A 27,139-nucleotide genomic window follows, 5' to 3' on the forward strand; every position below is an offset into this window, starting at 1 on the left:
AATGATTTATAACGAAATCTTCAGTGAATATTGTATGGTTCCCTGTGTCCTCAAAACATACTTTTAGCATCTGACTTAATCCTGCATATTTTAAAATAATTTTAACTGTAAAATAATTCTGTGATATCTATTACACGTGGAACTATCTTAGGTATATGTGAAAAGATGTGGGTTAGCTCAGTGTTGTAACATGCACACTGGTCTTTTGCCATGAATATGTATTGCTCCTTGCCATAGGCGAATGTAATTTTGCAAGGCTAGTTTATTCACTGATGCCCTCAACAAAAATCCAATAATGAAAAGGACATATTACAATCCATGAGCCTAAGTTTAAATAAACACAGAAATGGTCCTAAAGATGGTGTATGTATATTTTGCACAATATTCCAGATATAATTAGCACAGACTGTATCTGGGATTTTTGATCCTCCAGCTTGGCAACATATAGCAGCACTTTGTTTAATGCCTGGGTCTTATGCAGAGCTGTGGCTACAGTTAACACCTGAAGTTTGACAATGGTCTCACTGTTCCATATACAAAAACAATCATATAGCACTGGGAGTATATGACACTACTGCCCAGTGTGCTGTCCTAGGTGCCTATTGGTTTCAAGTTGGAACTGGAGGGGCTGCTGGTCAAAAAGTCCTGGAACTGCTAACTTGAGAGATTCTATGTCTATGCTTCACTGTTACAGTTGCAGTCACTAAAAAACAGCAAGGAGTCCTGTGGCACCTTAAAGACTAAGGCTGTGTCTACGCTAGCCCAAAATTTCAAAATGGCCATGCAAATGGCCATTTTGAAGTTTACTAATGAAGCGCTGAAATACATATTCAGCACCTCATTAGAATGCGGGTGGCCACGGCACTTAGAAGTTGACGCGGCCAATCCAGACGGGGCTCCTTTTTGAAAGGACCCCAGCTACTTCGAAGTCCCCTTATTCCTATCTGCTCATAAGGATAAGGGGACTTCAAAGTAGCTGGGGTCCTTTCGAAAAGGAGCCCCACCTGGATGAGCCACGCAGCGGTAAGGCATGTCAATTTTGAAGTGCCGCGGCCGCCCGCATGCTAATGAGGCGCCGAATATGTATTTCAGCGCTTCATTCGTAAACTTTGAAATGGCCATTAGCATGGCCATTTCAAAGTTTTGGGCTAGTGTAGACACAGCCTAACAGATTTATTTGGGGGTAAGCTTTTGTGGTCAAAACCCTCTCAAGCTACATCACCTTCAATTTAACATGGGGTGCTGACAGGAGACAGAAAACTTTAGCTTTCGCCTCATGTTTCCTCTTAATTCAAAGTACACAGAATGTGTCAATATTCACAAATAAGAAAAAGTTGCCCCTTTAGGCCCACCTGCAGCCAGATTATTGGAAAGACAAAATGCAGTTGTAATTGTGCAGATATGACATCCAATAAGTTATACAGTTGCTTTAAGGTCACATTTTCATATGTTGATTTAGGAGCCTAATTTTCATTTGCAGTAGCCATTTAGGCAATGGTGAAAATGAAATGTAGGAGCCTTCTAAATGTTTGGCCATTATCTAAATTTTGGAAAACATTTTAGATTTCATTTTTATTCATCTTTTCCCTTGAACCATCAGTAATTGTCATTTAATTCTTTTTCCCATACCTTTTCCACTTAACATTTATTGTCCGTCTTTGTTTAATACAATATTTAAATTAAATAAAGTCAGTGCAAGGGGGATTATGATAGTACTCGAATCACACAAAGGACTCATACTATATAGTAGAAATAATCCTCTGTCCAGATATGCAAAATAAGTAAAATGTCTTTCTAGTTCAAACGATGCATAAAAGACATACAGAATCATGGGTCCTTCAGTGTTAGCTGAAGTGCTTCTGAGTTAATTAGCTGCAATTGGGTTAACTAATGTTGATAACTGAGAAACTAGACACAGTCCTGTTCCAAAAGGAAAGTAGACATTCTCTGAAACTAAATTAATGGAGAAACTTGTATTAAGTTTACTTTTCCCTAGCTTACTTCTAAATGCTTAACAAACATCCAATTAAGTGTCCCATCAAATTAATTAGTGCATACCATCTAGTGGAATGTTATCTGTTTTTGAATTAATGTATACAGAATCTGGATATCTGTGTGGTACATTATAATTCAAATTAATATTTAATTGGATGTGAGTTCTGAACAAGAACAGTAAAGCGCTATGAGTTTTCTCATGAAAAATTATATACACATGATTATGAAAGTTTCCCTAATTTTTTAGTTAAGCCCTTGGTAAACACACCACTGAGCAGAATATATATTTGAAACAACACCAGGGCCACATTTACATGAGAATCGTTTCCCAGCAAAACTGGACTTTTGATGGGAAAAAGACACAGATTGGCTACATAGTTTGTTGGCAAAAGCTGATACATCCACCAGAAGCGTTATATGTCTCCTCATGCAGGTATAATGCCTCTCTAAACAGTGTTCTGTCAACAAAACAGCCATGTAGACACTCAGGGGCCCTTTTGTCATTAGAAAGGGCTTCCAGTCACCAGGCAGCCCTATTTTCAGAGCTTCTGGTCAGCTGCTCTGTTGAGAAGACCAGGCAGTCTGACTGCTCTCTGTTGACAGAGCGGCTTGCTCTTTCGATCTGCTTTTATGTTTCGGTGTGATCTGCCAACAGAAGTTTTGCCAGGAAATCCCTTCCAACAGTGACTTCTGTCAACAGAAGCTTCTGGGGTAGATGTGGCTCAGTAGTATAGCAATAAACTCATTCCTTTAACAGCTTTATTAACTTCAACAAAGCTCTTCCAAGAAATGAATTTTGCCCATTATGTTTTCCTTTTTAAATACTGAAAGAGATTTTCTGTGTTGTTATCATTAAAATCATAAAACAAATCTAAAATTATAGCAACCATCTGAATAATTGAAACAACATTGAAATAAACCCAGTTTGGCAAACTTTAGCATTCTCTCAATCCCTAAAAATAAATAAAATAATAACAACAAAAATGACAGCTGGTGGTGTAACAATAAACTCAATTTTTCTATTTCATTCATTTTTCTATAGTAGCTTATAAGATTTAGGGACAAAAAGTTTATACACTTCATTAAAGTTAAGCCAGGAGACATAATGACCAATTTCTGACTATACAAGTTGTAGTTAATTGCTTTGTTTGACCCTGAAAATAGGTCGGCATGTAGTTTTCTTAGAATTTAGCAACAACACATTGCTGTAGGACTGTGTATGAAAATTAGATCACAGTTTTTAAATCTGTTTCTTTAGCTTTTTGGAAAATGGTTTTAATGTTTTTATGAAGTTTTCCTCCAAATTAAATGCTTTCACCAGCTGATTGATGGAAGGGGGGCAGTGCTGCAGTCACAGCAGTGCTAAGGGCAACTACCTTTGGCCCCTGGCTTCCCTCCCCTGCTCCCACTTTGCTCTGGGGCCCACAGTGGCTGTTGGAGCTGCTGCTGAAACCTGTTCTTTAACTGCAGAACAAAAGCTTCCTGTGTTTCAGTGGACTTTAGCTTGCAAAGTCATCGCATCTATGTGCCTTGTTTGGTGGACCCACAGTTCCAAGTTTTAGTTGGATGGAGGCTGTCAAAAGGTGATGGTTGCAACCAATATCTGCAGCCCTTCTCCCTTTCATATCTATCAGTGAGCATCACCATTCACCATTGACCACCATATGGTCAATATAGTTCTTATTTCTGCCTTTTCGTGAACACCATGTCAGCTTGTGAATTTCACCAAAATGAACAAGGGTGGGAAAGGAAATAATCTTCCTGCTGTTACCATTTCCATGAGATTTGTCTACTTGTCTGCCAGTCTATTCTTAAACTGTTTAATTTTTAGGTTATGGAGTTATCCATCCTTTTTTTTTTTTCTCGGTGTTATGTGAGCCCTAAGGTTTTCTATAGCACTTTTTCAAAAGAGTGGCATTACTAGTCTTGACTTCTTGGATGATACTTGATCAACCTAATTTTCCCCTGCTCTTTTCATTTCGTTACTGTGAACTAAATATTCACATTTTTGTGTACTGCCTAAAAGCTATCATATTTCATTCTACTACTCCAGAGACAGCTGTCTTCCAGTTCTGTGTAAAGTGGTTGTTTGATATAATTTGTTTTAAACTCTTTCATGATGAAAGACAATATATAAGCCTAAGCATGGGACATAGCCTTATGCGATATAAATCAGTGTAAATCCATTTACATCTAAGCCACATCTACACTAGCTGGCTATTTCGAAATAGCCGTGCCAACTTCAAAATAGCACCCGCTGCGTCTACACGTGCTGAGCGCTATTTTGAAGTTGAAATCGACGTAGGGCGGCGTGATGTCGAAGTCGCTATCCTCATCAGGGGATGGGAATAGTGCCCTACTTCGATGTTGAACGTCGAAGTAGGGCACGTGCAGACGATCCATGTCCCACAACATTGAAAAAGCGGGGTCCTCCATGGTGGCCACCAGCTGAGGGGTTGAGAGACGCTCTCTCCAGCCCCTGAGCTCTATGGTCGCTGTGTGCAGCAGCCCCTTAAAGCTCTTTGCCCCCTGAGTTCCTGTGCAGGAAGCTGAGCGCGCGTGCCAGCAGCAGCACAGCCATGTGCCCAGCCTACACGTCTTCACCAGCCCCAACCCACGACCCAGCACCCATGGCATCCAGCCAGCCCCCAAGCGCCCACAGGGCACCCCCCCCAAGGGGACCCAGAGCTCCCAGCCTGTCAGCCAGTGGGGGAAGAGGCAGCCAGGCCCCTCCTGGTCAGAGGCCAAGATCCAGGACCTGCTGGGACTCTGGGACAAGGAGGAGGTGCTCCAGGTAATGGGGAGCAAGAGGCAGAACATGGATGCATTTGCTAGGCTGGCCGAGGGCCTGGCTGCCCAGGGTCACCCTGCCTGCACTCCTGACCACGTCAGGAGTAAGGTAAAGGAGCTGTGGCAGGGTTATGCCCGGGCCCGGGACACAGCCAGCCAATCTGGGGCTGCCCCCACCACTTGCCCCTTTTACAGGGAGCTCAGGGCCATCCTGGGCCCCCGGTACACCTCCTCCCCCTGCCCAGGCCACCCTTGACACCTCGGGCGATGAGTCCCAGCAGGTCCCACAGACGGAGTCCGCCCCAGAGGCCAGCTCTGCACCCCAGGGGCCCCCCCAGGAGCCCACACCGGGACACCGGAGGAGGAGGAGGAGTCCTCCAGCGATGGGGGGCTCCAAATCAACCTCCCCTCCTACAGCTCCAGCAGGGCGTCTGCCCGATGGGTGTCTCCCAACCGTGGGAGTGGACCGTCAGTAATGTACCCCCCGGTGCACACCCCCGGGGTTAAGGGATGGGGACAAGAGACATGACCAGGGCCCTCCACACACCCAGATGACCATGGCGCCAAGGACAGCAGTGGCATGTCCCTCAGAAGAGTCCATCAGACCCTGCCCCCCAGCAGGACAGCGCCATGCCCCATCCCTGGGGATGGGGGGAGTGGAACCTAGGGTCCCCCGGGGGGGGGTTGGACACCCATCATCAGCAGCAGCAGCATCTCTGGGGGACGGGGATGGGGAACCAGCAGCAGAGAGGTGGGGGAACAAGGGCCACGGGTCAGGGCCCAGACTAACAGCTGTCTCCACTCTTCTTCCCTCTTCTGTTCTCCAGCTGCACCATTGGAGGGCCTGGAGAGCACTAGCACAGCATCAGGGGTCCCAGGCAGCCCACCAGGGCCATCCCACTAGGCCAGCCCCTCGGCAGAGCACGGACCAGCCCCAGGATGAGCCCGACAGTGGCAGAGCCATCCGTGGGCGTCCACAGATCCCCAGCTGCTCGCCACCCTCTGGCGTCAGCTGGAGGTGTCGGAGTGGCGCCTGCAGGTGGAGAAGCAGCGGCTCAACCTCCAGGAGCAAGCACTGGCCTGGCACACTTTCCAGGATATTGCGCAGCACCTGACCCCCCCCGCCGCTCCACCCGCCACTCCGCCTGCCGTCTCTCCACCATCAGCCATCCTGGGGCCTGCCACCGAGGGGGACCATGGGCCTCCGGACTCCGCCCGGCCCTATCTGCCAGTTCTCCTGGCCCCCACCCAGCCTCGACAGAGCCTCCGGCTGAGACGTGGGTCGTGCCCCCCCACACCAGGCGCAGGACAATAGGGGGTGCGTGGCCGAGTACGTTGCCCCCCCAAGACCCCCTCCGGCCCCCTCCTTTGAACATATTCCACCCATCTTTGTAAAAAGTTTTTGTTCTACCCCTGTTTTGTACTTGCCCCCCCATGTACATAGTTCCCCCCTTCTTCTGTTAATAATTAATACAGGTTGCATGGTTTTGTTTAAAAAAAATTCCATTTATTGCACAGAAGGGTGGTGGGGGTGTGCTCTCGGGTTCTCTGTGGTGTGGGCGTGGGGGCAGGGAGTGTTGTGGAGGATGGGGGGTGCAGTGGGTGGCTCACCTGCAGCTGGCCCTGCTAGCGTTCACCCCGCAGCCTGGTCAAAATGGGCCCGCAGGGCCTCCCGGACCCAGATCCCCTCAGGGTCGACCTGGCGACTGGGGGCAGCGGGTGGCTGGACGTTGGCCCTGCCAGCCTCCACAGCCCAGCCCTGGAAGAAGGCCTCTCCCTTGCTCTCCACCAGGTTGTGGAGTGCACTGCACGTGCCCACAACCTGGGGGATGTTGGTGAGGTCTGCATCCAGGTGGGTAAGGAGACACCTCCAGCGCCCTTTGAGGCAGCTGAAAGTGCGCTCAACCACCTGGTGTGCATGGTTCAAGCGCGTGTTGAACCTCTCCTGGCTGGCTGTGACATGGCCCATGTAGAGGTGCATGCACCAGGGCCGGAAGGGGTACGCCGCATCTGCAACAAGGCAGAGGGGCATGGTGGTGTCCACCACAGGGATCTCCTGCTGGGGGATGTAGGTCCCCGCCTCCAGCCGGCGGCACAGGCCCGAATTTCTGAACACCCTGGAGTCATGGGTGCTCCCAGGCCAGCCAACATAAATGTCCAAGAGGCGGCCCCGGCTGTCCACCAAGGCCTGGAGGACCACGGAATGGTATCCCTTCCTATTCAGAAAGTGTCCTTTGCTGTGCTCCAGGGCACGGATGGGGATATGGGTCCCATCCAGAGCCCCAAAGCAATTTGGGAAGCCCAGGCTAGCAAACCCCGTGATGGCAGCATCCGTGTCTCCAAGCCGCACGAGCCTGTGGAGGAGTAGGGCATTGATTGCGCGGACGACCTGCAGAGGAAGGACATGAGAGAGCACTGGTGAGGGGTGTGCAGGGTGTGTCTGGCCCTCCCCCCAGGCTCCCCCCCAGGCTCCCCCACTTCCCCCAGGTTTTCCCCCCCGGTCCTCTTACCTCCATGAGGACAGCCCTGACGGTGGCCTTGCCTATGCCGAACTGCTGCCCTATGGATCAGTAGCTGTCTGGAGTGGCCAGCTTCCAGACAGCGATGCCGACCTGTTTCTCTACAGTGAGGGCAAGTCGCATGGGGGTGTCCTGGTGCCTCAGTGCAGGGGTGAGCCACTGGCAGAGCTCCAGGAATGTCTGCCAGCTCATTCAGAAGTTCCGGAGCCAGCGGTTGTTGTCCCACTCGCTGAGCACCAGCCGCTCCCACCAGTCCGTGCTCGTGGGGTAGCTCCACAGCCGGCAGCGTGTGCGGCGGGGGGCGGGGAGAGCTGGGAGGGCAGCAAGGTCTGGGGCTGCTTCCTTATCCCCTGGGGGCAGCTCATCTTCCACAAATAAAAGATGGTCAGCTGCCTCCTGCATGGCACTGAACAGGGCAGCCACTGGTCCTCCAGGGGCTGGTGTGTGGGCCTCTGGCTGCTGCTGCGGGTCGATGGTACTTCATGGGGTGTGCATGCTTGTGGCTCTGCAGACCGTGTGCTGTGCAGGCTGAGTGTGTCTGGGAGGGGCCCTTTAAGGGAGCAGCTTGCTGTTGCCCCGGAAGTGCTAGTCCGCCCTGTACCCTGTCTGCAGCTGTTCCTGGTACCCTTATTTCGATTTGGGCCGCTTTGGTGTGTAGATGCTCCCCTGCAGCACCTATTTCGATGTAGTGCTGTCCAACGTCGATGTTGAAAGTCAACGGCACCAACCCTGGAGGATGTGTGGACGCTATTCATCGAAATAGCCTATTTCGGTTTCGCTACATCGAAATAAGCTATGTCAATGTAGCATCCTAGTGTAGACGTAGCTCTACTGAGAAAGTTGTTACAAGTCAATAAAGTATATGCTTCAGTATTTCTTTAATGAAGTATTGAGGCCATTCCTAACAAAACAAACAAACAAACAATACCAACTAATAATGAAGACCATGTGAAAAGTCTACTGCTTCTTCTGCACTAGACTTGCATTTTCAGCCATTGTCCCACTCCTTTGTGACCTTTATTACAACAGTGGTGCCCTTTTAGATGTACCTGTAGCAACTGCTTCAAAAATGCATGAAATAGAGGAATTTTGCTTTTCCTATCTGGAATTGTTTACATTCCTGATTTTCCTTATTACCTTCTTCATGTGTAAATGGATCTATGTCTGTTTGGGTGATGGTTATTTCTTACTCCACCTGTAGCATATCACAGAAGACCAATTATCCGTATTATTTCTCTGCTATATTACTCACTAGTACTATTTCCAAATTTACTTATTGCTAATGTGATGAAGCTGTTGCTATAGTTTAGCAGAACAGCTCTGTGGGACCATCCTTTCATATTTCCATAGACTATTAGTATCTTTATAATATATGGTATGGATGCAGCAAACTGCCAAATAAGAGCCTCAGTTGGAAGATTAACTACAGGAAGGTGAACTCTGAAGCAACAGAAAAGTCTGAATTTTAGAATCCTAGAAAATTTTTGGTCCTGTCAAACACAGAATATTGTGTTGCCAGTGAATCTTCAAATCTGTGAGGATAACCATGTTGGTCCATGGTTCTTTTGTAATATTAAATATCATTTACTGCTGTGCTTCACAAATGCCAGCATATTAAGATGACTATCTCTGAGTTTTATCCTACCTTGTAAGGTACTTTTTATGTCATAAAGTAGCTTTAAAAGGTATGCTTTGATGGTTTGATTTATTTATGTGAAATATTAATGAAGCTAAAGAGTCATATTGAAGTATCTTGTTTACAACACCACTCATGGTACACAAGAAATACATTTTTTAGAGGCAGGGGAAAAAGATTAGAACTTATAAAAATGTAGCATAAGCATTCATGCATAGATGCAAGTATTAATACACATTCAAATTAATATATTGGACAGCCAGACATGAGCAAGTATTAAGATTTAGGATATTTCCAGATTTCTGGTGGGAGTTTGTTATTAAAAAAATATTTTTTACATTCAAGTTTATGACATGCTATTGTTGAGCTGTAAAGTGGTATTATTTTAATATTGATGATGGCACTTTGTTCTAATTTATTATTTCTAATTATTGTCAGAATGGCACAGACAAATGAAAAACAATAAAACGTTAATATGATTTTAAAAGCAGATTACTAACAAATAGAAAATCTGAGAAGCAGATTGTTGGCTACATATTTCAAAAGTCATATCATTATTCATTATTGTATACTACTACATTTTTCAGAACAAGATATCTGTTTGATGTGAATTTTTAAGGGGAAAAAGCATTTGGTTTCTTCATTTGGTTTCTTCTGTTTTAATAGTGTCTTTCCTAGTAGTAAGTAGTCACACAAAATATCTTTGGTATGGGTTCCCGGTACGTTTAGCTCATTAAAGTACACTTGGAAGTGAGTATACTCATCAGATGGTAACATTTAAAAACTCTTGCAGATTATTATTTATTTATATTACTTTAGCAGGTAGTAGCTGCAGTCACAGACCAAAAAACCCATTGGGCTAGGCACTGTGCAAAACCAGGTGAGCTAATTCCAAGCCATAGAAAAATTGGTTTTCCCATCTCACCATTCATAATGTAATGAGTTCATATCCTCACAGTCATTTTAGATTCTGACACTGACCTCCATATATGTGTTGAACTTCTATTGCCATCAGAACTTCAGCCAGGGTTCAGATGTGCCCTGAGAAATAGAGGGAGGAATGTAGTCCCAATTTATGATGTTTCAGACAATAGACTATTCAGGCAAGGTGACCACTAGCCATTATTTACTTTTTCTGAAAACAAAAAGTCTTACCTAATCTAAATTTCAAAGGAATACACAGGATCCTACCAGCTTGCCTCCAATGATAAACAGTTCAGTCAAATGAACTTCTAACGTATTGATATATTTCACTGAGTCACAGAGCTAAAGTTTACAAATATTTTTCATACGTATCCCCCTGCCCCAAATTGAATAGTAAGCAAAAATTGTTACTGAAAAAGGAGTATCAAATTATCTCTGTTACATTTAAACTTGCTGTAAAAATAGCACCCCCCACTACCACCCTGAAAGGACAGAAATCTTTCACTTATATGTCCAGGCTGAAATTGAATGTTTTGAAGTGTGCCCTGGGAGTTCGTTTTCTGCTCTGCATGCGCAGAAATGCAGAAAGAGTAAAATTTAGGCAGACAGCTCATACTGACCAAATAGATTCCAACAGGGAAGATGAGGAAAGCACACTGACAGGTCCAACCATCCATGGCACACAATGCTAGGGTCAGTTCGTTAAAGGGAAAATATCACATTTTCCAGGGAGACTGCTCTAACTGGAGGGTAACTGAAGATGATAGCATTTAACCAGCTTCAGAAAACTTCTGTATGAGGAGCTGCATGGCTATCAGAGTCATCAGACCTCCTATTGCAGCCTCTATGCTGATTGAGAACTCTGCCTTTTTACTCAGTCACAAAAAAATAGGTATTACACTGAACAGCTGAAATTTCCAGTCACCTATATTTGCTCAGATCATTTACACAGGGAATTAGGGACGCACTAGACTCCTTAAATGGGGATCACATACATTACTTTTGGTATAGACCAGGGGTTGGCAACCTTCACCCCCAGAGCCACATGCCGCTCTTTACAAAGTCACTTACAGCTTCAGGAACAGCTGCCACTGACTCCTGTTGAGGATCCCTGCTCTGCCACAGCTGAAATAATGGAACTAAACTGAATTTAAAACAATTAAATGTAATTCCATTAGTTCAGCGTGGCAGGGGAGGGAGGCACCCATGCTGCAGGTGGGGGAAGTGAGCAGGAGGGGTGGGCAAGTTTGCCCATGCTGGTGTTGTGCAGCCCCACTGAGGAGGAGGCGGGGCAGAGGCAGTGGAAGGAGGCTGCGGTGGTTGAGTCTGCCCCTGCTGTGCAGACCTGTGCAGCCCTGCTGAGAAGAAGCAGGCAGGGGGAGGAGCAGCAGCAGTTCACATTCAGTCGGAGGAACTTGCTGGCTGAGGCAGGTTAATCCTGGGTTGGAGCTGAGAGGGGTTAGCCTGGGAATGGGGGGCCACTTTGAGGCTGAGAGGGGTTAAGCCTCAGGATGGAGAGTGAAAGTAACTTCAAGTTTCTAACTTGTACAAATCATTGTGTGTGTGTTGTTCTTAAAATAGAAGTTACAGAAAGTATGGCTTGATGTTATTTATTGAGGACAGTCTTGTATTCACATGATTTTGGCTCTTGAAGCATTGATTTTGTAAATGAATTCGGAAAAAAAATGCTCTTTTTGCTATTTTGGTTGTGGACCCCTGGTATGGACCATGCTTGGTCCTGCTGTGAAGGCAGGGAATTGGACTTGATGGCCTCTTGAGGTCCCTTCCAGGTCTAGTGGTCTATGATTCTATGATCAACACATGCAGGTTTGGTCAGATATTCATTAATCTGAAACTGTTTTTATTTACTAGAACCAGAATATTCCAATATGAAGTTAGTGTTTCCCAAACTGAAAGACAGATACGTGGTCTGCCTACAAACGTTAAACAGACACATTTCTTTAAAGAAAAAACAGAGGTGGAAAACACAAACTAATGGTTTGTGTGTGTGTGCTTGTCCAAGCTGAATGGATCTGACACCTGCAGAAACTTAATCCTCTCTGTCTCTCTCTGTCTTCTCAAGAGCACTTCAGAATATGAGTAACACCCATACAACCTTCTCCATTCTGTGACAGGTGTGCTTGAGCTCTTCAACCCCAGGTAGGAAAAAAAAATCATCTCATCTTTATGTTCATTCAGTCTTTGGCTTCTCTAATGATACTGTCAGCAAGTCTGCCTGATCTTGGTAATTGTGATGATAGTATTCAGGATGAAGACACTTCTCTTACTAACAAAGAACTGAACAGAAATCCCTGGTCCATTACACCTATGTCACCAAACGTATCAGATCTTTACTACATGCAATCCCTGCAACACAGTTTGAGTATTTGACATTGAATATGTATAAAATTTGGGCAGGACACACAGGTCTTATGGTAGGCCTCTTTTCCCTCACTGCATAAACATAACCTATATCCAGTGCTAATGCTCATATGTGTGAATTGCAATTTACTTGTGATGATAATTCTCCATTGTCAGTAGTGTCCAACAGAAGGTAGAATAATCTTCTCATCTATAGAATGGTTGTTGCCTACCTAACCCACCATCTGAGGTAAGTCTAACTTGTTAAGATAGGAAACAAACGTTAGGATAAATCGTCAGTTTTCTTTAGTGCAGAGAGGTAAATAAAGGGATCCCTCAAGATTCTGTCTTGGAGACAGGGCTGTTCAACATATTTATTAATGATCTGGAAAAAGGAATAAACAGTGAGATGGCAAAGTAAGCAGATGACATGAAATTACTCAAGATAGTTAACTCCAGAGTAAGCTAGAAAGAGTTAAAAAGGGATCTCACAAAAATGAGTAACCATGCACAAGTGGCAGATAAAATTCAATGTTGATAAACGCAAAACATGAAAAACATAATTGTAACTATGCAAAAAATGATTAAGTCTAAACTACCTTTTATCACTCAAGAAAGAGATCTTGGAGTTAATGTGGATAGTTTCTGAAGAAGTGGGTCTTACCCATGAAAGCTCATTACCTAACAAATAAACTTGTTAGTCTTCAAAGTGGTACAGGTCTGCTTGTTTTTTGTGAAAGTACAAAGAATAACTTGGTGCAAAAAATAAGATAAGTATATAGATGACAAGTCCATCAATGAGTATTATCCATGATGGTCAGGGACATATCCCCTGCTCTGGACCTCTCTAAACCTCTGAGTGCTTGAAATTGGAACCAGACAACAGAGGTTGGATCGTTCAGTAATTGTTTTGTTCTGTTACCTCCCTCTGAAGCATCAGACACCAAACACTGTCCAAAGACAGGGTACGGGACTGACTCCATATGGATATTCTTGTGTTATGTTCTGTCTCTCTGCTGTATTCACTTTTAATATGTGGTTATTTCGGTTAGCAGTATTGTATTTGCATTGGAGTTACAAAATAAAAAAAGGTGAAATTTTGGGCAGTAAAGGCACTTTGAAGTGCCCATGGCTACATGGCATGCCGGCACTTTGAAGTTTGACACTTTGAAGTTGTTGTGGGGGAGAATTAGCCTAATGAAGTGCTGCATATTCTCACAGCGAGGGGGGGCCTACTAAAAAAAAAACAACCTGGTTCCAAATGAATGTGGGGGACAACGAAGGAAAAAACAGGGATGGGAGTGAGGGTCAAAGGTTTAAAATAAGGGAGCCGCAAGGGGATACCAAGCAGAGGACCCCGGACAGCGCCCACCGCTCCCCGAAGGTGTCCAGGGAGTTGGTGGATGCCACCCAGAGGAACTCTGCTCGGATTCGTGAACGGAGGGAGGGAGGAACGGAAGTAGGCCCCACAGTCGCAGGGCTCCCCGTCTGCCAGCCTCCTCTCTCTGGTTTTGTACATGGCCATTTTGGCCATGGCCAGGAGGAGGCTCATGAGGAGGTCCCATGACTTTGTGGGGCCGCAGATAGGGTGTAACAAAATGAGGAGGTGTGGGGAAAAGTGCAGCCAGAACCTCAGGAGGAGGTTCTGGAGGAGCCAGAAGAGGGGCTGCAGCCTGGTGCACTCAACGTAGATGTGCGCCAGGTTTTCCATCATGCCGCAAAAGGTGCAGGTGTCTGGGATGGGGTGAACCGCACCAGGTACACGCCCGTGCTTTCTGCTCCGTGAAGGATTCTGCAGCTAATGTCCCCAGCGGGCCGCAGAAATAAGGCAGAGTAGAGGCTGGCCCACCGGGGCTCTCCCCACTCCGACGGTGGTAAAAGGTCCCACCATTTGTGGTCGGGGCAGGACACGAGGGTGGGAAAGTGGAGCATGTGAAGCACGAGTGCGTACAGAAGATGTCTAGACGCGGTTCGGAAGGGGCCGGCTGCAAGGTATGCAGCCAGCTGAGATGGTGGTGGGGGGGCGGGTGGGATCGCGAAGCCGGGGGACCACAGAGAGGTCCAGAGGGCTGGGAGTGAGAGGGGGGCAGGGCGCACCCTCTCGCAGGACCCGACAGAGGTAGATATGAGCAGTGGGCGGCAGGACGGCCTTCACCTCCTCAAGTACGCACCGAGGGTAGCGTAGGGTGGAGAGCCACATGCGCCAAGCAACCGCCGGGGCCTCCATCCAGTCCCCCCGGTTGTAGTCCAGGAGGTCTCCGACCCAGGTGATTTCACCTAGAACCAACCTCCGGCGCACCGTGGGAGACTCTGCCGCCTGCACACGAAGGTGGGGGTTGTGTAGCAGGGGCTCCACGAGGAGATTTTCCCCCACGGCCGCCCCTAAGGACCTAGAGGCTGCGAGCAGCCGCCAAGTCCGGAGGAGGTCCTGGTAGAAGGCCGGCAGCTCCGAAAGGCCTTGCAGACGGTCTCTCCAGGATAAGTAAAGGAGCTGCCGGTCGTATCGGAGCCCTCTGTAACGGTGGAGGAAAGCATGCGCCAGCGTACTCCATGCCGGACTATCTGCACTGTTGGTGTTGAGGAGTCCCTGCAGGGCCCAGAGGCGGAAGACATAGACCTGAGTGCGCATGCAAGTCAGGCCCTGTCCCCCCTCCTCCAGGGGGAAGGTGGAGTGCCCCTGCAGGGACCCAGTGCAGTCCTGGCCAGAAAAACTCCAGGATTAACCTCTGGAGCTGGTCCAGGAACTTTGGAGGTGGGATTAGGGTGCTGAGACAGCACCAGAGCATGGACAGGACTAGTTGGTTCAGCACCAGTGCTCTCCCTCATAGGGAGAGACACTGGAGCAGCCCTGTCCACCTCCGCAACCGCTCAGCGGCCCTGCCCTCTAAACCCTGCCAGTTTTCCGGCGGAGAGGGATGCGTGGCGGATAGAAAGATGCCCAGATAGGACAGCGGGCCCGCGCTCCACCGGATGGCCTGAAGCGCGGGTGGGAGGCGGCCCGTCTGCCATCCAGTCCCGACCACCAGGCCAGAGCTCTTGACCCAGTTGACCCGGGCAGAGGAGGCCGCAGAGTAGACGGCTTGACAGGCCTCCAGCTGCACCAGGTTTCCTGGGTCCTGGACCACGAGGAGTACTTCATTGGCGTACGCTGACAGGACCAGCCAGCCGTAGCGCCGGCTCACGGAGCACCAACCCAGTCAACCTTCGCCGAAGGAGACCGGTAGGGCTCGATGGCCAGAGCATAGAGCTGGCCTGACAGCGGGCAGCCCTGACGCACCCCTCACCCGAAACTGACCGGAGGGGTCAGGGTCCAGTTGAGCTTGACCAGACACTCTGAGGCAGCGTACAGCACCTGGAGAAACCCGATGAAACGGGGTCTGAAGCCAAAGGCCCGCAGAGTGCCCAGGAGATACCTGTGGTCCACCCTGTCGAACTCCTTCTTCTGGTCCAAGGAAAGGAGGGCGAACGACAGGCCGTCCCTACACCCACGCTCTAGGAGATCCCAGACCAAGGACAGATTGTGGAGGATGGTACAGCCCAGGACGGTGTAGGTCTGGTTGGGGTGGACCACGTGCTGCAGCACGGACCCCATGCGACGGGAGATGGTTTTGGCGATTATCTTGTAGCCCATGCCGAGGAGCGAGATGGGACGCCAGTTCCGGAGGTCGCGGGGGTCCCCCTTTTTGGGCACCAGGGTGAGAACGGCCTGCCTGCATGACAGGGGGAGGACCCCGCTCTGCAAAGACTCAGCCCAGACACTGAGCAGGTCTGGGCCAAGGACGTCCCAAAACACATGGTAGAACTCCACGGTCAGCCCGTCCATGCCCAGGGATTTGTTGGTGGGCATGAGACGGAGAGCTTCCGAGAGCTCGGCCAGAGTGAGAGGAAGCTCCAGCCAGTCCCGGTCACCCACGCTGACCAAAGGGAGTTGGTCCCAAAGCACTCTGCAGGCGTCGGCATCGGTCGGATCCAGGGAGAAAAGGGTGGCGTAGAAGGCGTGAGCCGTCTCACACATCTCCACCGGATCCGTAAGAGGGGTGCCATCCTCCACGAGGAGGCAGGGAATATATTTCTTGGCACCCCTCTTTCTCCAGGGCGTAGAAGAAGCGGGAGCCGCGGTCCATCTCCTGAAGGAGCTGGATCCGCGACCGCACAAAGGCTTCCTGTGCCCGGAGGGCATTGAGGGCCCTGAGCTCATCCCTCTTCTCCTGGTACATGCCACAGAGGGATGGATCTCCAGGGCTGGTGGCTAGACGGCTCTCCAGCTCAAGGACCTCCTGTTCCAGCTGCCCTATCAACGCATCCCGCCACCGGCTGGCTCCCCCGAGTATTGTCGCGGCAGAAGAGCTGCGTGCGCACCTTTCCCAGATCCCATCACTGCTGTGCCGAGGGAAAGGCGTGCCGCTGATCGCACCAGGCCAACCAGAACTCCCGGAAGGACACCACAAAGCCCACATCCTCCAGCAGGCTGTTGTTAAAATGCCAGTAGGCCGAGCCCTGCTTCCCCGGCGAGAGGGAAGCCTTCACGGCCACTAGGTGGTGGTCCAAGAAGGGTGCCGGCAGCACGCTGGAGGCGTGGGCCTGAGAGAGATGGTGCCGTGAGATGTAAATGTGGTCCAACTGGGAGTGTACGGATTTATGGCCCACCACTCGGATGTAGGTGAAACCAGCGTCCTTGTCCAGGTGGTGGCTGCGCCAGACGTCCACCAGGGAGCGATGGTTGATAAGCTCCCTGAGGACGTCCGCAGTGCCTGGCACCGCTCGGTCCCCATGCGGTCCCGCTCCTCGAGGGTGCAATTGAAATCCCCACCGAGGACCAGGCACTCGCGAGGATCAACGGTGTCGAGGAAGGCTGCCGCCTGCTGGAAGAAGGGGGTTCTCTCCTGGCCGAGTGTCAGGGCATAGATGTTGACAAGGTAGAGACGCAGCCCCTCCACCAGCACCCGGAGATACAGCAGGTGGCCTGGCATAACCTCGATGCTCCCCAGCACCTCGGGCTGCAGGTCTGGGCCGAGAGGTGGGCCGAGAGGTGACTAAAGTGGACCCCGTCTCCCCACTCCAGCCGCCACTTGGCTTCGGCGGCTGGAGTAGTATGGGTCTCCTGTAGGAAGGGGACCAAGTACCGCCCCCCTGGAGGAAGGAGAGCACTAGGCACCTGCAGAGACCCGACCCGCAGCCCCTGGCATTCAGAGTGGCAAAGACGATCGGCACCATTTGGAGGGCTGGGGAGGATCCTCGCCAGAGGGAGCACCGATGGTTCCTGTGGGGCCACGCAGCAGACTGTGACCAACCCCAAACATGATGAGGGCATCACGGAAGCCGCGGGCCCGTTCGTAAGCCGTGGAATCCCTCCTCCCGGTCCCCTTGCCCTCCTTCAGAAGGTCCCTCTCGGACTCTAAGATGGAATGGAAGTCCCCCCAGTGCTGGAGGGTGAAAGCAACCTTGTTCTTGGAGCCGCGAACATCCTCCAAGAACTGGCACATCTCGCCCACCGGCACATGGGGTGCCAAGGCCTCGGGGTCTCTGGTACCCATCAGCCTCGCGTTCTTTGGGGCCCCGCGGACAGAACGATTGAGGTGGGGGCTGGGGTCTGATTTTGGGAGGGATGAGGGTGGCAGAGGGAGAGCAGCCCCGGAAGTGCTGGGAGAGGGCGGTACCAAGGGGGCCTCCCGAGAGGTTACAGCCTCGGAGGCAGGTATGAGTGGGCAGGGGTTGAAAGGAGGAGTAGGAAGAGGAAGGATGGGGGCAGGGGAGGGGGTGGAAATCAGTAGGGGAAAAGAAGGGTCTTGACGGGGAGGGGGAAGGGGCGGGGAGGAGGGAAAGGAGGGAGTGGAGGAAGAGGAGGGTCTGGAAGGGGTAGGATTGCAGGTTCTGGGGTGGGGCATTGGCTGGGAGAAGGTATGGGGGTGGTGGCAAGCGGTGGGGCCAAAGTGGGAGCAGGGGCGGGGATATGGACCGAAGGCGCCTCCGGAGGGGGGGCTTCCTCGGGTGGTGGCGGGTTGGAGGGGGGTAAGGACGAGGTGCTGGCACACTCGGCAGGAAGTGCCAGCAGGTCGGGGGGGGTGGGTATCAGGGTTTTCAGTTTCAGGGGCAAAGGTGGGGTACAGGGGAAACTCTGATTCCCCTGCAGCGTCCAGGGGCTGGCCGACCTCTGCGGGGAGGTCATCCCTAGTTAAGGAGGGGTCGTCCCTTGGGACATCTCAAGGCAGAGGGAGGTGGCAGTTGGGGGATCGCTGGTGGGAGGGGAAGGGGAGGGGAAGGGTGGGAGGAGTGGGGGAGAGTCAATGGACGGCCCACAGGCCTCCAATAGTAGGCCATCTATGTCCAGGGCCACCAGGGTGAGGCCCAGGGCCTCGACCTCCTGCGAGAGGAGGGTGAGGCCGAGGCCCACCTCCTCTGGGCGCTCCACAGCAGCGGTCTGGATAGCGGTCGGAGGGGTGTTGGAGGAGGACACGGGCACAGGAAAGACCATCTCAGCCTCCTTGGGCTCTGGCTCCGGGGCAGAGAGGATGTTGTTTTTCTTGGCCGCCGCCGCAGTTGTCTCCGTCACCCCCGGCAGATGGGTGGTAGCCAGGGGTTTGGCAGATGGGTTGGGGCTTGCAGCTCTTTTTAGTGCTTTGCACGGCACCTCCACCCCGTCCTCTGACGGGGTGGGGTGCCGGATGCACGCATTCCTTTTCTTCCGCTTCCCCCCCCACCACCAGCACCCAGCCCTCCGGGGAGGCAGGCTGGGCAGTAGAGGAGGAGGGGCCAGGGGACAGAGCCGACGAGGAGGGAGGGAGGGAGGGAAGGGGGGGCAGGTCGTCAAGGGAGAGGGACAACCCGCCCTGGGATGGGCCCTCCTCTGGTCCTGCTGCTGGCCCTGCCTCCCTCTCCTCCGCGGGCCCGGCTCTTGTGCCTGCTCGGGCGCTGGCGCCTGCTTCTTCTTGCCCGGCACCATGCTGCCGGGCACCCTCCAACACCTGAGCGGCGATGGATCTGTCCTGGACGAGAGGAGGAGGGTCGGTCTCAGGGGCTGTCATGGTCGGGGAGCCGCCAATCTCGTGGCTGACACCCCCCGTGTCGGAGGAGGTCCCAGGCTCCCCTTCGTGCCGGGCCAGGGGGCAATCCCTCCGGAAATGCCCCGCCGCCCGGCACACAAAGCGCCGGGCCTCCCCCAGTGTGTAGAAGACCCAGTACTGGGCCCCTTGATAGGGCACCAGTATAGTTCCCTCCTGGGCCACCCCGCCCTGTGCTGCCACCGGCGGCAGTTGGACCCGGGCCTGCCAGCGGAAGGAGAGCACATGCCATAGGGCGGGGTCTTTACAACCTAGGGGGAGGGGACTCAGGACCATCAAAGGCCGGCCCAGGGCAGTGAGGAAGGGCAGAGTTGAGAAGGAAGGGTGGGACAGATGAAAAGACCACCCGCACGCCCAGGTCTTCGAGCGGCTCCAGGGGCACGTGCACGCCCCCGACCGCCAGGCCTCTCTCCACCGCCTCCTGGGCAGCGGCCTCCAAAGCCAGGAAGAAAACGATCTTCCTGAACATCCGGGAGGCTGCCACCACGGCCGCGGGCCCCACCACCCGTGCCAACGCCCGCACATAGGTCTCCACATGGGGCGAGGCAGCCACCAGGAGGCAGCGGGCCCTGTGCCTCCTGGTGAGCATGGGGAGGGGGCCGCAACTGTCGGGGATGGTAGTCCCGGCGGAGGCGGAAGGAGCAGGGTGCGGGGCGGTGGCCGCCGCCTGGACATACGACCTAGGGGTCGAGAGGTCGGGGCCCCCAGGAGCGGTGGAGGGAGCAGGGGGGAGGGAAGAAGGGGAGGCTGCAGTGGGTGTTTTAGCAGCTGGGGTGAGAGTCCCTGCCACAGGAGGTTTGGCCTTCTGGGCGGGGCTCTTGCCCTTTCTTTTTCCCTGGCCCTTCCTGCCCTTTTGTTGGGGGTGGGTTCGGGGCTGGGTTGCCGGAGGACGCTGCAGCGGAGGCAGTAGGAGTCCCAGAGCCTGCGTCCGCGCCTTCAGCCGACATGGTGGTAGAGTTCTGGGTGGCCCTGGACGAGTGGGCTGCCATTTCAGGGATAGGAGGGGTGACAGCGGGGGGGGTCACCAGATGACCCTCCAGTGGGCGTGGAGGTCATATTGGTGGGTTTAGAAAGGAGGGGGTTTGTTGGGGGTGGGGGCCTTTTAGAAAGAGCAGGGGAGGGGGAGGAGAGTGGAAGGGAAGGAAGGGGTGAGGTGTGGCTGCCCCTCCCCCACTGGGTGGGCTGAGGACCCAGTCAGATGGGGGAAGGGCAGGGCAAGGGGAGTGAGGTCAGGGAAAGGAGAACACAAGAGTGGCCACAACTCCCAGCACAAGATGGTAAGATGGCTCCTGTTTCTGCACTGGGATGTGAGAGATCAAACTCTGTGCGTGTGGCGGGGGCTCAGGCACTTAGGTGAAACACAAATAAGGGGGGGCACGGGCACATGGAGGGGGGGAGGGGTGGCACAGCCAACCTAGGGGGAATGGGGGGGTTATGGGGGGAGGGGTGTGCCCACGTGCACCTGAGGGGTGGGCCCACAGCAGCTGCTGCAGAGCCTCAAGAAACCAGGGAGAGAAGACAGGGGCAGCTGGTTAGAAGGGAGGCCCAGGGGGAGGCCCCGGCAGCAGCTGGGTGTGGGGAGGGTATTGGGGGGGGTGGCTGCAGGGATGGGGTAGGGACCACACCCTAACACCCCACCCCTGGCTATGCAGCCACCCCTCTGGAGCCCCAGTGAAGAGGGGCCCTGCCCAAGCTCACCCCTCCCCAAGCCACTCCACAGGAGGCTGTGGAGGGAGCCCAACCACCACTTTAAGAAAGCCCCTTACCTTTCCCAGGTGGTAAGGATGCAGCAGCTGCTGGATGAAGAGGTGGGCCCAAATGGGGGGCCAGCAGTTCCCCCCCAGAAGATGGAAAGGAGGAGGGGGGACCCCACCCACTAAAGGGCAGGGGGCAAGAGTCCCCCACCCTCCACCCACTCAGCAGCTCCTGAGAGTACTATCTGGAAGGGTGGAGGAGTGGGGGGAGAAAGAAGCAGCCTACTTGCCCAAGGCAGGAGGGAAGCTGACCCCAGAAAAGGTTAGGGGGGGACAGCCCTGCAGGGGTTCCAGGCAGCCAGGGGCTGTCTGGCTCCCTGCACCTCACCTTCCAACCGTGGGGGGCTGGGGGGGGGGGTCCCGGAGGAGGAGGAGGAGGAGCCTCCCAGGGGGCCTCTGGTGTCCTGTCTGGAGCACCCACAGCCAAGCAGAAGGGTCAGCAGGGCAATCGGAGGCAGCTGGGTGGGAGATGGCTCAGCCTAAATAAAGCCAGCTGGCCCCAATGACTGGACCAATGAGAGGCCTTTAAAACCCTCCACAGTGGGAAGGGCAGAGGGAGAGAGTGAGAGGTAAGCAGAGAGATGCAAGGAGACAGGAGCAGAGAGAGAACAGCTTAGAGAGGAACAGAGGAGAGCAGCAGGAACACCAGAGATCACAGGGGGAGAGTGGGAGCTTCTACAAGATCAAGAGTAAGGACCTGTGACTGCTATGTCCTGGAGAAGGTACTAGGGGGAATCGTCTGGGGAAGTAGCCCAGGGAGGAGAGTTGCTGCAGTAAGAGAGTCAGCCTCTACCTCTGGCAGCTGCATAAGGTCCCTCTGCCAAACCCTGGCATGAGTGGGTGGGGCCTGGGATCTCCCCAGACCACCCCTTGCCCACCAAGGGCAACAGGGCCCTTATGGGGTCCTAATGGACTGACTAGCAGACAGAGTCCCAGGAATCAGACTGGCTTTGTCACAGGAAGGACTAGCAGAGTTTGCAGTGAATTAAGATGCCTGAGCCTTGAGGGACTCATGGGAAAAGAGTTATCCACTCTGGTCTGCTGGAGCCGTCTGGCATAGATAATTGACCTTCTGTGTTGCTCCACTTACCCAATTCCCCATTGGTAACACTGCTCCAGTAGGTATCCTTCAGTCTGCATAGACTATGGATGGCACCCTTTATAGTTTCAATTGAGGACTTCATTTACAGTGTCTACTGTGGCTATGAAGACCCACATGAGAGTGACAGTCCTTGCTGCATCTCTTGCAGATGTGGTGGGTGTCTGGCAAGTCCTTAATGTGCTTTCTGTGCGCTCGCTTCTCCTCTGCTAGCTGTCTGATCCTCATCTCGCCCTTCTGAAGGCCCTCGTGTAACCCCTGCCTCCATCTGCTGCGGTCATCTGCTAGTTCTTCCCAGTTGTCCAGCTCAATGTCTACCTCTCTGAGGTCTCTCTTGCAGACATCTTTGTAGCGCAACTGGGGGCATCCAGGAGGTCTTTTGCCAGAGGCTAGCTCACCATACAGGATGTCTTTTGGGATTCTTCCATCATTCATCCTGTGGACGTGGCCAAGCCAGTGGAGCCAACGCTGCCTGAGGAGGGTGTGCATGGTTGGGATTCCAGCTTGCTCGAGGACGGAGGTGTTGGTCACTCTGTCCTTCCATGATATTCCAAGGATGCGCCTGAGGCAGCGCAAGTGGAAGACTTTCAGCCTCTTTTCCTGGAGGGCATACAGGGTCCAAGTCTTGCTGCCATAAAGGAGGGTGCTGAGGATGCAGGCTCTGTAGACTTGCATTTTGGTGTGAGTGTACAGCTTGTTGTTATTCCACACTCTCTTGCTGAGTCTGGACGGAGTTGTGGCCACTTTTCCGATCCTCCTATTTAGCTCAGTATCCAACGACAGGGTGTCAGTGACGGTGGACCCGAGGTAAACGAACTCATGGACGACCTCTAACGTATAGTTGTCAATGCTGCTTGATGGGGATTCAGCAACATCCTGACTGAGTATGTTTGTCTTTAGGCTGATGGTAAGCCCAAAGTCCTTGCACGCTTTGGAGACCTGATCCAGCAGTTTTTGAAGCTGGTCTTCTGTGTGAGATACTACAGCAGCATTGTCTGTGAACAGCATGTGTCTGAGGACTTTCTGCACCTTAGACTTAGCTTTCAGCCTTCCCATCAGATCTTGTGTACAGCAAGATGCCCTCTGTTGAAGATACAGAGGCATGCTTCAGGAGGAGCATGGTGTTGGCTTTGCTGTCAGAAACACCCTTCTACAAATGGTGGAATTAGTCATGGGCGGATCAGAAAGACTTCTTTGGATCAAGCTTCAAACTTGCGCTGGTCCCGTCCACCTGATCAGCGCTTATGCTCCAACCCTGTACACCACACCAGAAGTAAAAGACAAGTTTTATGACGTGCTTGGTGTTGCTGTAGCTCAAATACCTGCTCGTGAACAACTGTACATCTTGGGTGACTTCAATGCAAGAGTTGGAGCTGATTGGGCCTCATGGCCTGCCTGCTTAGGACACTTCGGTGTGGGAAAAATGAATGACAATGGACAGCATCTCCTTGAACTGTGCACGTACCACAATCTGTGCATCACAAACACATTCTTCCAAACGAAGCCACAGCACAGAGTGTCGTGGAGACACCCATGCTCGAAGCACTGGCATATACTAGACGTGGTCATCACTAGGCATAATAACCTCAAAAACGTCCTGACACGCGGCTATCATAGTGCTGACCGTGATACAGATCAGTCACTAGTTTGCTCCAAGCTCAAGCTGAGACCCAAGAACCTGTACCGCTCTAAACCTGCTGGAAGGCCCCACATTGACGCCAGAAAGACGGCAAACTCGGAGAAAGCTGAAAAGTTCAGAGAGACCCTCCAGGAAAATCTGCGCAGAGGCCCTGGGGGTGCCAGTGTGACATCCAAATGGCAACATCGGAGGGATACAGTTTACAACACAGCCTTGTCGGTGTTTGGAAGAAGAGCTAGAAACACGAATGACTGGTTTGAAGCAACTCCGATGAGATGATTCCAGTCATTGAAAAGAAGCGTGCTGCACTCCTGGAGTACAAATGCTCACCAAGTCAGAGTACCCAGCAAGCACTTAGAGCGGCCAGAAGAACAGTACAGCAGACAGCCAGGTGCTGTGCCAACAACCACTGGCTCCAGCTATGCAGCAGCATCCAGACCTGTGCTGACTTTGGTAATCTCAGAGGAGTGTAAAAGGGTATGAAGAAGGCATAAGGACCCACCCAGAACAAGATGGCACCTCTGAAATCCAAATCTGGTGAGGTCATCGCTGACAACATTGCTCCAGCAGGAGTTTTATAGCTATGAAGGGGTCCTCACTGGGACTAATGGTGCTCCAGAAGCATTAGTTCTTAACGTGATTTCCTTGCAGAAATAAACTAGTTAACCATGGAAAAGTACAAACAGGTTAGCATTCATTTCCTCAGACTAGCTTCTCTATCAGAGATGCACTGACCGCATGACATCATGGAGGAGTGGCATTTTCCAAGCAGACACTGGAAAGCAGCCAGGGAGGTATAACTGCAGCAGCACTCTTTGCCCTTCTGTGACCCAAAGAGAAGAGTGACTATGTGGCATATTTCCCCTGTGTGCATATCTCCTATTCCCAGCTATTATTTATCCAGGCACTGTCTGTAAGCATATAGTCCAAAGGGGAGGAGCTTCTTTAATAGCAATAATGCCCCCAAACTGTTGCCTGATCTGCAGGAAAACTTGAAGTTAATGGTGCCTGAAGCATTACAAACCCCCACTGTGCACTTTGTACTCACCCACCACAGCCATATGGCGCCGTCATAGGCTAGCAGCCAATTGCAGAATGATAAATGCTCCTCCTGTGGGTGGAGGAGGCAGGAAAGGAGCATTTCTTTCAACCCAACCATTTCCATACATTTGGAATCCAATATTGCAAATTTCTGCTGCTTTATAGGCCTAACCATCATTCATGTTACAATTTGAATGATGCCACGGGTGATTAGAAGTTTGGGGATTTAAACAAGCAGACTATACCATTATAGTGGACATTGCATGTCTTTAAGCGGGAGATAAGAACATGGCACTCCATACCATATTGCTCATCAAGGAACACCTATTTACTATTTAATAAACTGCTATTGAGTGCAGAATTAGATTCATCATATTTTGTCTTCAGAAAGATTAAGTAATCCTTTGAAACTGCCACATGAACATTTGAAGAGGGTGCATCCGAGTTATTCCAAGATGGATATACAACTAATTAAACATCTCTAATCCAAAGAATCAGCACTAAAGGCTCTGTGTCAGGGTGTGAGACCACATCTTCAGTTAGGTTTTCTGGTTTGTGATCCCTATCTTGAGTGATTCCAGAAATGATTTGGAGGAAAGGAGAACACGCAATAAGGGAAGTGAATGATACAAACCCTATGGTCATGATGCATTAATACATTAGAAACACAAGGGCCATGTCAACACTAGCCAAAAACTTCAAAATGGCCATGCAAATGGCCATTTCAAAGTTTACTAATGAAGCGCTGAAATACATATTCAGCACCTCATTAGAATGCGGGTGGCTACGGCACTTCGAAATTGACGCAGCTCACCACTGTGCGGCTCGTCCAGATGGGGCTCCTTTTCGAAAGGACCCTGGCAACTTCAAAGTCCCCTTGTTCCTATCTGCTCATAGGACTTCGAAGTAGCCTTTTGAAAAGGAGCCCCGTATGGACGAGCCGGGCGGCAGTGAGCCGCATCAATTTCGAAGTTCCGCAGCCACATGCATTCTAATGAGGCGCTGAATATGTATTTCAGCACTTCATTAGTAAAATTTGAAATGGCCATTTGCATGGCCATTTCAAAGTTTTTGGCTAGTGTAGATGTAGCCAAGGTGGCTGAGAGGAAATATCTTTTATTGAACCAATTTCTATTTGTCAAGAGAAACAAATTGCCACAGAGATCTTAAGTCTTGAAGACAATCTGAGTGTGTCTACACTTGCATTCCTCTTTTGAAAGAGGTATGCAAATGAGGCAAATTGAAAAAGTAAATAAGTTGTAAATTTGCATATTTGGCACCTCATTTGCATATTCTAATTTTGAAAGAGCTTCTTTCGAAAGAAGAAAGCGAGTGTAGATGCTGCTCTTTTGAAAGTTTAAACCATCTTCGAAAGATGGGTTTAATGGGAAGAAGAATTAAGATAGGATAAGGGGATTTTGAAGTTGCCGGGGTCCTTTCGAAAAGGTGCCCTGTCTGGATGAGCCATGCAGCAGTGTACCACGTCAATTTCGAAGTGCTGCGGCTGCTGGCATTCTAATGAGGCGCTAAATATGTATTTCAGTGTTTCATTAGTAAACTTTGAAATGACCATTTGCATGGCCATTTCAAAGTTTTGGGCTAGCATAGACACAGCCCAAAAGTAGTTGGTCCAACAAAAAGATATTCTCTCACCCACCTAGTCTCTCTGTTACTCTGGGACCAAAATGGCTACAGCATCAGTGCATGCATTAATTACATCTGAAGATAAGGAAAATGGCAAGAACTGGATAAATTCAAAAATTAGACTGAACCCAATATGTGATTAAATAGAGAAACATAGAAAGGTTTGAATAAGCAGCTGTGGATATTGAAATGCAAATTCACAGTATGACAGAGGGGATAGCTACCTCAGCATTAGTATAGCTGATAATAGATAATAAATTGAATAAGAGTATAAAAAGCTGACACTAAAAAGGCAAGTGAAGTCTTGGGCTGAATTAATAGAAGCAAGATGTGCAAATCTAGCAATCTGATTACTTCTCCTATTCCATACTGTTTAGTTCTCAGCTGCAAACATTCGGCTCAGTTTAGATCACCTCATTGCAGAAGAAACTAAACAAAGTAAAGAGTTCACAGCCAGGAGTGATAAAGAATGATGAAGAGTGAGGAAAGTAAAATTTACAGTAAAAGGCCATGTTTCATCTGGAGAAGAGATAGCTAAGGGAAAAAATTACTGTGTACAGATATTTAAAACACTAAGAAAAAAACAGAAAACTTATTCTAAACTCTCAGGTTGTGTTGACGCTACAGCTCCCTTTCGAAAGAACAGCTTTTGAAATGGAACGTAGAAAGACATCCTTTC

The sequence above is a fragment of the Carettochelys insculpta genome, chromosome 3, assembly GCF_033958435.1.
Source record: "Carettochelys insculpta isolate YL-2023 chromosome 3, ASM3395843v1, whole genome shotgun sequence".
NCBI classification, from domain to species: domain Eukaryota; kingdom Metazoa; phylum Chordata; order Testudines; family Carettochelyidae; genus Carettochelys; species Carettochelys insculpta.